The 12,792-nt window shown below is 51.2% G+C and overlaps 1 non-coding gene across 1 annotated transcript; it reads left to right on the top strand.

Moving 5' to 3' along the window:
- The first annotated feature begins 5,743 nt into the window (after window positions 1–5,743).
- LOC135270328 (U11 spliceosomal RNA) lies at window positions 5,744–5,876 on the top strand. Its single transcript, XR_010338488.1, has one exon. It is a non-coding gene; the product is annotated as a U11 spliceosomal RNA (small nuclear RNA).
- The last annotated feature ends 6,916 nt before the right edge of the window (window positions 5,877–12,792 follow it).

Genomic DNA, 12,792 nt, shown 5'->3' on the forward strand with positions numbered 1-12,792 from the left:
TTTTAGTAAGATGGGGTTTCACCATGTTGACCAGGATGGTCTCGATCTCTTGACCTCGTGATCCACCCATCTCAGCCTCCCAAAGTGCTGGGATTATAGGCGTGAGTCACCACGCCCGGCCTAATTTTTGCATTTTTAATAGCGACAGGGTTTCGCCATGTTGGCCATGCTGGTCTTGAACTCCTGGCCTCATGTGATCTGCCCACCTTGGCCTCCCAAAGTGTTGGGATTACAGGCGTGAGCCACCACATCCAGCGTTGCTTCTGCATTTTATGTTCATCTTTTTCCAACTCCTACCCAGCTTGCCTTTTTCACCATGCTAATTCCTGCTTCCGGGCTTCCAGTTAATGATACGACTTACTTTATTCAACAAATATTTGTTAGCCTCTACTGTATGTCAGAAGCCATTGTAGACACCAGTATAAACAACATGGATAAGGTTTCTTGTCACAGAGCTGACATTCTGGATGGAATAAACAGGCACTTAATTAGAAACCATCATATAAGTGTCATGATGAAAATAAAACCATGATGGGCTAGGAAGATACGTGGGGTGGCACCCTCAGAATGCCTTCACTGGCCACCTGGGCCTGTGTCTCCTTTGTGCCCAGTGACACCTGTGACAGCTCTGCCCCACAAGGTGGGTTGTTGGGAAACATTAAGTTTACCCTGCTGCCATGGCTCCGTTGTGGAGAATACCTTTTAGTTTGCAATTAGTGGTAAGGGTAACAGCTGCCTACTTGGAACTTTTTGCGTTATGAGTAAATACAGAATACCTGTTTATCAGTAATAGTCACCAGTTAAGAGAGAATAAATATGTGGATCAGAATCTACTCAGGGCCTTCAGCCTGGAATGCTGTTGGCCCCCGAGGCTCTCAACTCAGTAGGCTGCTGGCCCCCCGATAGACCCACTTTGCTGTTCTATCTGGGTGTCTGCCTCTCATTACCTTCAGCGCTGCCGGGGTAGGGGGTCTCCTGGCTAAGCTGGTACTTGGTAGTGTGTCTCCATCAAGACGCGGGGCCACCTGAGGGCAGAGCCTGTGTTAGTTCACCACTGTTTCCAACCAGACACTCAGAATGTTTACGAGCTGCAGGAGGCTTAACAGCATTCAACTGGGTAGAAAGCACACCAGGAAAGGGAGTGTGGGGCCAGCCACTGGGCCAGGGCTTCATGGTGCAATCTCATTCCAGGTTTACAATAATGTCATGAAAGAGATGCTATTATTATTTCATTATTATCAAATTATTTTCCTGAGACAGAGTTTCACTCTTGTTGTCCAGGCTGGAGTGCAATGGCACTATCTTGGCTTACCGTAACCTTCGTCTCCTGGGTTCAAGCGATTCTCCTGCTTCAAGTAGCTGGGATTACAGGCATGTGCCACCACATCCTGCCAATTTTGTATTTTTTCAGTAGAGATGGGGTTTTGCCACGTTGGTCAGGCTGGTTTTGAACTCCCGACCTCAGGTGATCCACCCTCCTTGGCCTCCCAAAGTGCTGGGATTACAGGCATGAGCCACCATGCCTGGGCTATTTCATTATTTTGAGACAGTGTCTTGCTCTGTTGCCTAGGCTGGAGTGCAGTGTCATGACCACAGCTCACTGCAGCCTTGACCTCCCAGGCTCAAGTGATCCTCTTGCCTCAGCCTCCCGAGTAGTTGGGACTACAGGCATACACCACCATACCTGGCTAACTTTTTATTTTTTGTAGAGACAAGGTCCTACTATGTTGCCCAGACTGGTTTTGAACTCCTGGGCTCAAGCAATCCTCCCACCATGGCCTCCCAGAATGCTGGGATCACAGGCAAGAGCCACTGTGCCTGACCTATTTCAAATTTTTTACAAATGAGGAAATAGACTTGAAGAGTCGGGGACTTGTTCGAGATCATGAAGCTAGAAGGCTGCCTCGCCAGGATTCCAGGGCAGGTCTGTCGCCTCCAAAACCCATGCTTTTAGCCACACACATGCTGCCGCAGAGACGGAGTTTCCAGAAGTTCCAGTTTTGACAGTGAGGTCAGTAACATCAAAGCCTGTAGTGATGGGTGGCAAGAGACTGAGAAACTGGAGCTTTGAGAGGAAACCTCAGCCCATGGATGGGGGAGTGACACAGCAAGGTGGCAATGAACTCGGGGTGCCCTAGAGGGGAGCTGTGTCTGAGCTTCCTCTGGAGGGATGTGTTCCCAGGCCCCAAGCTCATCCCTCTTCATCTCCCCCTCACCTCCCCCACTCTATTTTTATGGGTTTTGTTTTGTTTTGTTTGACAGAGTCATTCTGTAGCCCAGACTGGTGTGCAGTGGTACAATCTCAGCTCACTGAAAACTCTGCCTCCTGGGTTCAAATGATTCTCCTCCCTCAGCCTCCTGAGTACCTGGGATTACAGGCATGCACCACCAGACCTGGCTAATTTTTGTATTTTTAGTAGAGACAGGGTTTCACCATGTTGGCCAGGCTGGTCTCAAAACTCCTGACCTCAAGTTATCCGCGTGCCTCAGCCTCCCAAAGTACTGTGATTATGGGCGTGAGCCACTGTGCCTGGCCCCCTTCTTAGCAGTCTCAGCCCAATCCCACCCACAACCACCATGCCTCTGTTCTTGCCCTGCCCGGAGTCCTAGCCAACAGCCCCAGACAGATGCTTCTAAACTCCCTCCCCGGTCCTAGGGGCACAGGGTTAAGAGGCCCAGGCCCCAGCTGGCTGCCACTGGGAGAAGGAAAGGGCAAGGACCTCCCTGCTCCCCTCCTGGGCTTGTCGGGCACTGGGAAACAAAGGAATAACTCCCAAATCAGAGTATAGTCAGGTGTAGGCAAGAGAAAAATGGCTTCCCTCCACCACTCTAGGTATTTGGCTGGACTATGAACTAAATTGACTTAACAGGTCAACAGGTGAAAACACAGTTCTACTTACATGCATACTATGATGGTTAATATTGTCCATTTGACTGGATTGAAGGATAGGAAGTATTGATTCTGGGTGTGCCTATGAGGGTGTTGCCAAAGGAGATTAACATTTGAGTCTGGGCTGGGAAGGGCAGACCCACCCTCAATCTGGGTGGGCACCATCTGATCACCTGCTAGTGGGGCTAGACGGTAAAGCAGGCAGAAAAATGCGAAAAGACAAGACTGGCCAAGTCTCCCAGCCTACATCTTTCTCTCATGCTGGATGCTTCCTGCCCTGAAACATCAAACTCCAAGTTCTTCAGTTTTGGGACTCAGACGGGCTTCCTTGCTCCTCAGCTTGCAGGCAGCCTATTGTGGGACCTGGTGATCATGTGAGTCAATACTTAATAAACTCCCTTTTAGGCCGGGCGCGGTGGCTCAAGCCTGTAATCCCAGCACTTTGGGAGGCCGAGGCGGGTGGATCACGAGGTCAAGAGATCGAGACCATCCTGGTCAACATTGTGAAACCCCGTCTCTACTAATACAAAAAAATTAGCTGGGCATGGTGGCGCGTGCCTGTAATCCCAGCTACTCAGGAGGCTGAGGCAGGAGAATTGCCTGAACCCAGGAGGCGGAGGTTGCGGTGAGCCGAGATCGCGCCATTGCACTCCAGCCTGGGTAACAAGAGCGAAACTCCGTCTCAAAAAAAAATAATAATAAAATAAAATAAACTCCCTTTTATAGATATAGACAGATAGATAGATATAGATATATCCTATTAGTTCTGTCCCTCCAGAGAACCCTAATACACATACACAAGGGAGTACCACAAAACATGAAACTCAGCCGGGCACTGTGGCTCACGCCTATAATCCCAGCACTTTGGGAGGCCGAGGCGGGCGGATCACGAGTTCAAGAGATCGAGACTATTCTGGCCAACATGGTGAAATCCCGTCTCTATTAAAAATACAAAAAATTAGCTGGGCATAGTGGTGCACGCCTGTAGTGCCAGCTACTCAGGAGGCTGAGGCAGGAGAACCGCTTGAACCTGGAAGGCGGACGTTGGAGGCTGCAGTGAGCTGAGATTGCGCCACTGCACTCCAGCCTGTAAACAGAGCGAGACTCTGTCTCAAAAAAAAAAAAGTTGTCTGGAGCAGCCCTCTTCCTGATATACTCTTACTAATGTAAATTTCCATTATGGATGTAAATTACAAAATAGCGACCTAAAAGGAAGAAGCTGAAACAAAATTAACATAAGCAGAGAGCTTATTTGGGCCAAGTTTGATGATTATAACCTGGAAGCACAGAATCAACTTGTCCTGAATATATACTCTGATTAGCAGCAGTTGTAAATAGATTTTTAAAGGCAAAAAAGGAGCCCAGGTGCAGTGGCTCATGCCTGTAATCCCCGCACTTTGGGAGGCCGAGGCAGGCGGATCACGAGGTTAGGAGTTTGAGACCAGCTGGCCAGTATGGTGAAACCCTGTCTCTACTAAAAACACAAAAATTACCCGTGTGTGGTGGCGTGCGCCTGTGATCCCAGCTACTTGGCGGCTGAGGTAGCAGAATCGCTTTAACCCAAGAGGCGGAGGCTGCAGTGAGCAGAGATCAAGACAGAATGAGACTCTGTCTCAAAAAATAAATAAGCAAAGGCAAAAAAGGAGGACAGGGAGGCAGGAGGACCAGCCTGGGCAACAAAGTAAAACCCTTGTCCCTACAAAATAATAATAAGCCTGATGTGACATGCGAGTGCCTGTAGTCCCAGCTACTTGGGAGGCTGAGGTGGGAGGATTGCTTAAGCCCGGGAGATAGAGGCTGCAGTGAGCCATGATCATGCCACTGTATGGGTGATAGAGTGAGACCCTGTCTCAAAAAAAAAAAAAAGAGAGAAATAATAATAAAAAAAATAACTTATAACCAAGATGGCAGCAAAAGTGACCTCTGGTCATCCTCACTGCTCATTATACATTAATTATAATATATTAGCATGCTAAAAGACACTCCCATCAGCACCACGACAGTTTACAAATGCCATGGCAACACCAGGAAGTTACCCTTTATCATCTAAAGGGGAGAGGAACCCTCAGTTCTGGGAAATCCCTGCCCCTTTCCTGGAAAACTCATGAACAATCCACCCTTATTTAGCATATGATCAAGAAATAACTCAAGTGTAGTGAGTGAGTAGCCCATGCTGCTGCTCTGCCTAGAGAGTAACCTTTTTTTTTTTTTTTTTTTTTTTTTTTTTGAGACGGAGTTTCGCTCTTGATACCCAGGCTGGAGCGCAATGGCGCGATCTCGGCTCACCGCAATCTCCGCCTCCTGGGTTCAGGCAATTCTCCTGCCTCAGCCTCCTGAGTAGCTGGGATTACAGGCACGCGCCACCGTGCCCAGCTAATTTTTTGTATTAGTAGAGACGGGGTTTCACCATGTTGACCAGGATGGTCTCGATCTCTTGACCTCGTGATCCACCCGCCTCGGCCTCCCAAAGTGCTGGGATTACAGGCTTGAGCCACCGCGCCCGGCCCTTTTTTTGAGATGGAGTCTCACTCTGTCAGACAGGATGGAGTGCAATAGTGCCATCTCGGCTCACTGCAAACTCCACCTCCTGGGTTCAAGCAATTCTCCTGCCTCAGCCTCCCGAGTAGCTGGGAGTACAGGCGCCCGTCACCACGCCCAGTTAATTTTTTTTGTATTTTTACTAGAGATGGGGTTTCACCATCTTGGCCAGGCTGGTCTTGAACTCCTGACCTCGGGATCCATCCACCTTGGCCTCCCAAAGTGCTGGGCTTACAGGTGTGAGCCACTGTGACTGGCCGGAGTAACCATTCTTTATTCCTTTAGTTTTTAAATTTTTAAAAAAATTTATTTATTAAAAAGGGCTTCTGTCCTAAGTGGCACATGCAGGGCAACTTGATTGCTCTTCATGCAGAATGGACATCAAGAGATTTCGGAAGCATAATTTTTGGTACTTGGGCAGCTGGTGATCGTTGGTCCCGGTGCCCTAAAAAAGAAAAAAAGCCAGGCACAGTGGCTCATGACTGTAATCCCAGCACTTTGGGAGGCCAAAGCAGGTGGATCACCTGAGGTCAGGAGTTCGAGACCAGCCTGACCAACATGGAGAAACCCCTGTCTGTACTAAAAATGCAAAAATTAGCCGGGCATGGTGGCACATGCCTGTAATCCCAGCTACTCGGGAGGCTGAGGCAGGAGAATTGCTTCAACCCAGGAGGCGGAGTTTGCAGTGAGCCGAGATCATGCCATTGCACTCCAGCCTGGGCAACAAGAGTGAAGAAAATCTGTCTCAAAAAAAAAAAAAAAAAAATTCAAAAGGTTAGCTTTTCAGAGCTACTCCTATGTCTGCAGTTTCTCTGAATAACCAGCTCAAAATATGCCAAAGTAGCATATTTTGGGTTGGGATATTCTGGTCTCCTACAGTCACATTTTGGGGTGGTGTGTCCTGAGCCCCAGCACAGGCAAGGGGCCTGGAGATACTCTAGGAGGTGATGGGGCCTTTCTGGCACTAGGGAACTGAACTTTTTGTTGGTGCTCTGTTCCAGGGCGTTCCTCAGGTCCCTGTGATGTATATCTCTCAGAATCCCCATCAGAGTGGAGGAAAGAGAGGCTGGCAGGCAGGTACCATAATGCAGTCGAGTCTGTTAGTGCCAGGCAGGGCTTGCACCTAGGTCTGTCTATTGCATTAATACCAAGATCTCTGCTCTTTCCCCATCCCTCCTAGCAACCAACCTTTCCCAAAATTTAGGCACAGTCCTTCGACAGGAGAGCAGTGAGACTGTGTGGCGCATTGATACAATGAGATGTGACAGAGCAGCAGAAAAAGAACAAACTCCAGCTGCGGCATGGATGGATCCCACAGACAATGTTGAGGGCAGAGGCCAGACCTGAAGGGGCACAGACCGCGTGGTTCTATTTACACAAAGTCCAACAGCAAGCTGGTCTGAGCCAGGAGGTAGGGACCCCAGGGGAAGAGGGAAGACAGGAGCCAAGAAGAGGCATGATTGGCTTCTGGGTGCTGGTCGCTCTGTTCACTTAGTGATGATTCCATCGTTGAGTGGTGGGATTTTCATGATTGTGCACTTTTCTGTATGTCTGTTACACTTCAATTAAAAACTTCAAAAATTTTTGACAAGAGGCCGGACTCAGTGGCTCACACCTGTAATCCCAGCACTTTGGGAGGCTGAGCCTCCAATCATGAGATCAGGAGTTCAAGATCAGCCTGGCCAACATAGTGAAGCCCCATCTCTACTAAAAACAAAAATTAGCCGAGCATGTTGGTGCATGCCTGTAGTCCCAGCTACTCGGGAGGCTGAGGCAGGAGAATCACTTGAACCCGGGAGGTGGAAGTTGTGGTGAGCTGAGATTGCACCACTGCACTTCAGCCCGAGCAACAGTGTGAAACTCTGTCTCAGTAAATAAATAAATAAACAAATAAACAAGAAAGGCCAGGTACGGTGACTCGCACCTGTAATCCCAACACTTTGGAAGGCCCAAGTAGGAGGATCATTTGAGATCAGGAGTTCGAGACCAGCCCAGGCAACATAGTGAGACCCTGTCTTTATTAAAAACAAAAAATTAGCCGGGCATGGTGGCGTGCACCTGTAGTCCTAGCTACTGAGAAGGCTGAGGCAGGAAGATCGCTTGAGCCCAGGAGGTTGAGGCTGCAGTGAGCTATCATTGCACCACTGCATTCCAGCCTGGGTGACAGAGCGAGACCCCATCTCAAAACAATGAATAAGGCCAGGTACAGTGGCTCATGCCTGTAAACTCAGCACTTTGGCAGACGGAGGCAGGAAGATCACCTGAGATCATGAATTCGAGACCACCCTAGCCAACATGGTGAAACCCTGACTCTACTACAAATACAAAAATTAGCCAGGCGTGGTGGCACACACCTGTAGTCCCAGCTACTCAGGAGGCCGAGGTAGAACAATCGCTTGAACCTGGGAGGCAGAGGTTGCAGTGAGCTGAGATCACATCGCTGCACTCCAGCCTGAGTGACAGAATGAGACTCCACCTCTAAATAAATAAAATAATAAAATAAGCAAGGAGAAGGGGGGGGGGGTTGTTGGTCCAATGAGGGAGACGTGTTCCATGTGGTGACAGACTCTGTGACAGGGATCTTCTACGGGACAGGGACCTCGTCTATTACCCTGGACAGCTGCTGTGCTGCCTGCAAGGACTGGGAGCTTAGTTCCCCCACCTGGGACTGCCCCCACACTCAGAATGCTTGCTAGGGAGTCTCTCCATACCAAGGGGTGAGACCCATGTCTCTTGAGCCCTTGGTCTCTCTGATCCCAGGGCTCAACCCGCTCCCTCCCAAGTGGGGCACTAGGGATAGATCCCAAGCCTTGGGGATGGGTAGGGGGGCTGGTCCTCCAGTCACTGATTGTTACACCAGGTGCCCCACCCTAGAGCCGGTCCCCAGATCTACTGCTTACACACGGGCTGGGCAAACACTAGGTCTCCCCACCCCAGGCCTGCCCTCTCTCCATGAAAGGCTCTGGCCCAGTAACTGCTCTGGTCAAAATATGGAGCTTCGAGGCCCAGGGAGGGTGCTGCACCCCAATCCTGTGGGGCCAGCAGGTAGAAATCCCTCAGCTGCCCCTCCCCTGCACAGCTTCTAGAGCTTGCCACCTCCCAGAGCATCTGAGCTGGAGTTGGTTAAGAACCTGAGTTTTGGCTGGCGCAGTGGTTCACAACAGTAATCCCAGCACTTTGGAAGGCCAAGGCGGGCGGATCACCTGAGGTCAGGAGTTCAAGACCAGCCTGACTAACATGGTCTCTACTAAAAAATACAAAAATTAGCCAGACGTGGTGGCAGGTGCCTGTAATCCCAGCTACTCAGGAGGCTGAGGCAAGAGAATCACTTGAACCCAGGAGGCGGAGGTTGCAGTGAGCCAAGATTGCGCCACTGCATTCCAGTCTGGGCTACAGAGCGAGACTCCATCTCAAAAACAAAAAACAAAAACAAAAACAAAACTGAGTTTTGGGTCTCCAGTTTCCCCACCTGGCCTGGTCTCTCCTCCTGGCACGTCAGGTGGGTACCAGGCTCCGAGCCCTGGGGCTGGCCAGAGGGAGGGCTTCAGGGTGAGGGTACGAAGGAACCAGCCCTATGCTATTGGAGGTCAGCTGGGGCCTCTCCATCTGCCTGTGGGGGAATGATTTTTGGGGTGATAGCACCAGCAGGAGACTCTAGTGAAGCCACAGGAAACGCCCAGTGCCCAGCGGAGGAGGGTGAACAAGGGGCTTGAGGGAGGAGGTACAGGCCTACACTGGTGTGCTGGGTGACCTTGAGGATGAGCCTTAGCTTCCCCATCTGCAGAATGGGGGCGCTAATGCAAAGTCCAGCAGGAGAAGGCGGAGGGAGAGGCATCCTCATTGGAAGAGTTGGTTTGGGAAACCTAAGCAGGCAATGATCAAGGGAGGGGGCGGGACAGAAATAAGGGATCCTGAAGGGTGTTTGCTCTTCATGGGGCACAGCTGTTGCTAGGCGTCCGGGGGCAGGCCCAGACACAGCTGTCGGCGGTGGGTTTGAGGGTGGAGGATTGTGCTCTAGGCAGGCACAGCTGTCCTGGCTGGGGGCCCCAGGGGTCTGGCAGCCTCGAGAGGGAATGGTGCAAGCTGAGGGCTGGGTGCACCTGCTGAGAGCCCATGGCGGTTAACCCCTTCAGGAACGGAGCCCACAGACAGCAGCCTTATGTGATGAGGGCAAGATCACCGCGTTTGCATCCGGTGGAGGGGGACCGTGGCTCCAGCTTGGTGAAGACCAGCTTCTCAGGCCTCGTTTCCCTCCATCATGGGCTGGCCCCAATCCTTACCCCTACCAGGCTGTGAAGTGCATCCAGGCCCTCTGCCTTCTGAGCCCCTAGCCCGGGCTCACAGCTCCAATACCCATGGGCCTTTTTTTTCCTTTGAGACGGAGTTTTGCTCTTGCGGCCCAGGCTGGAGTGCAGTGGTGTGATCTCAGCTCACCACAACCTCCGCCTCTCGGGTTCAAATGATTCTCCTGCCTCAGCCTCCCGAGTAGCTGGGATTACAGGCATGCACCATCATGCCTGGCTAATTTTGTATTTTTAATAGAGACAGGGTTTCTCCATGTTGGTCAGGCTGATCTTGAACTGACCTCAGGTGATTTGCCTGCCTCAGCCTCCCAAAGAGCTAGGATTACCGGCATGAGCCCCCAGGCTGGCCCAACCCAGGGGCCTCTTGCCTCTAGACCCCTAATCAGCTTAAGGCGGGTCCCCACTCCTTTTCATTGTTCCTGGACACCAGTCTCACTGCTGGGGCCCTCAGAGGGCCCTAACCTGAGCTCTGCGTCCCTGGACCCCTGGAGCTACATACCCCACCTTCCCAGTCCATGTATCCAACATTCAAGAGAGGGGCCACCACGTAGTGGTCCCCCCACAGCTCCCAAGTGTGACATCCCTGTGTGGTCCACCTGCCCAGCATCGAGCTAGGCATGGGGACAGTTTCACAACACACCGAACTTAGAGGGCATGTGCTGCCCCACGCCACCCACGGTGTCTGCTCTTGGCGGCTTGAGACCTCACTATGACGGTCAGTGAACATGGCTGCCTAGTCCTTTTTGTCACCACTGAAGGGAAGCCACTAGTGTCCAGGCCACCCGTCAGCTTCACTTGCTGCAACAGTGCCCCCCCGTGCCACAGCAGGACCCCAGAGAGGCACAGGGCCTGGCCTTCAACTGCCAGAGCAGCCACAAATGGCTCTCACCCTGCTCCCAGCTCCTGATCTGCCCTCAACTATGGCCTCTCAACCCCTGCTGAGTCAAACAGCCTCCACCCCTTAGGAGGCTCCCGGCCTGCTCCCATTGCTCAGGGCCTCCTCCCTCCAGCACTGGGGTGGCCTGTGCTAAAACCAACGCCACATGGTATAACCTCAGCCCCAGCCCTGCCAGTCTGTAGGGACTATTAAATGTTCATCTTAATGGAATTAACACTCCACAGTGGGGCCAGGCTTGGGAGCTCACGCCTGTAATCCCAACACTTGAGCTAAGGCAGGAGGATCACCTGAGCTCAGGAGTTTGAGACCAGCCTAGCCAACATGGTGAAACCTCGACTCTACTAAAAATACAAAATTTAAGTCGGGTTTGACGGTGCACGGGAGGCTGAGGTGGGAGGCTTGCTTGAGCCCAGGAGGTTGAGGCTGCAGTGAACTGATTGTGCCACTGCACTTCAGCCTGGACGACAGGGTTAAGGCCCTGCTTAAAAAAAACAAAAAAACAAAACACAACAGAGACTCCTAAAGCCCCAATACAGGCCGACAGGTTCTCTTTGCCCACTTCAGCACAATCGGAAGCCAGGAACGTAGATGGACTTCACAGAAGCCAGCATCCTGTGTCCAGGTCAGCACTGCATAATATGCTGGCATTGCAGACCAGAAGCAGGAGACATCACCCTGGTCCCCAGCACCGGGAATAGCAAGCTGGGGCGGGAGGGGCCTCTGGGGCCCACAGCTCCTGTTCAGGAAGAAGTTAGGCCTCTCACAGCCGCTGTGCAGGAGGGCAGCACAGGGAGGGAAGGCACCTCGTCAGGCACACAGCTGTGGTTGTCCTTGGCTTGCTCCTGTCTTACTTTTCTGGTTACCTATTAAATGGGGTAACACCTCCTACGCTGCTGTGTTCAATTCTTGGCTCTGCCACTTACTACTGGGACTATGAGCGAGTTACTTTTCACTCTCACTTTATCTTTTTTTTTGGAGAAAGTCTCACTCTGTCACCCAGGCTGGAGTGCAGTGGGGCTTTCTTGGCTCACTGCAGCCTCTGCTTTCCAAGTAGCTACGATTACAGGTACACACCACCACACCCAGCTAAATTTTTTTTTTTTTGAGAAATTTTTTATTTTAATTTTATATATTTTTTTACTTTTTTTTTTAGAATCAGTGGTAATAAATTTTTTATTTTTAGTAGAGCTGGGGTTTCACTATGTTGCCCAGGTTGGTCTCAAACTCCTGGCCTCAAGTGATCTGCCCACCTAGGCCTCCCAAAGTGCTGAGATTACAGGCATGACACACCATGCCTACACTTTTTTTTGCTTTTGTTTTTAAAGAACAGGGTTTTGTTTGTTTTGTCATTCAAGCTAGAGTGCAGTGGCACAATCATGGCTCACTGCAGCCTCAGACTCCTAGGCTCAGGCAATCCTCCCACCTCAGTCTCCCAAATAGCTGGGATTATAGGTGCCTGCCACCACACCCAGCTAATTAAAAAAATATTTTTTTAGAGACAGGGTCTCACTATGATGCACAGATTTTCTCGAACTCCTGGCCTCAAGCGATCCTCCCACTTCAGCTTCCCAAAGTGCTGCGGCTACAGGCGTGAGCCATGGCACTGGCAATTTATCCTTAGATGGGAGTATTGCCACAAGTAGCTCACCAGGCTCCACAGCAACACCTTCCCTCTCCCCAAACCCCATCTGTCCTCAGGGGTATAGAACAACCTCTATTGCACATGGGGAGAGTATTCTAGGAAAAACTAGAAAAGCCTGTCCCCTAGTTTGAACTGACTACCTTCAAAGCCGGCAGCAGAAACCATCTGGTGAGTGGCGTCCCATCCCCTGGGGACACAGTCCCTTTCAATCCAGCCCAGGCTCTGGACTGTCTACTGCCTGGCAGTGGGGATCCTTGCTCCACCTGCCCATGGGCAGCCCCAGGAGTCACACCACACCTCACTGAGGCAGCTGCTGTGGAGGGCCCAGGCCACTGTGAAGACGGAAGAAGAGTGGGCGCAGACCTCAACTCTCCCTGCACTCAGCCAGCAGGGATGAAGGAATGACCCCATGCCCTCCAACTGTGGCCATTTACCCTTCAGCAAGAGGATGGCCATCTCAAGAAGTTTCTGCCTGGGACAAAAACACAACCTTCAAGGAACAAAGAACATGGGGGCCAGA

Source organism: Aotus nancymaae, unplaced genomic scaffold, assembly GCF_030222135.1.
Source record: "Aotus nancymaae isolate 86718 unplaced genomic scaffold, 86718_ANA_hifiasm-v0.15.2.pri h1tg000059l, whole genome shotgun sequence".
NCBI classification, from domain to species: domain Eukaryota; kingdom Metazoa; phylum Chordata; class Mammalia; order Primates; family Aotidae; genus Aotus; species Aotus nancymaae.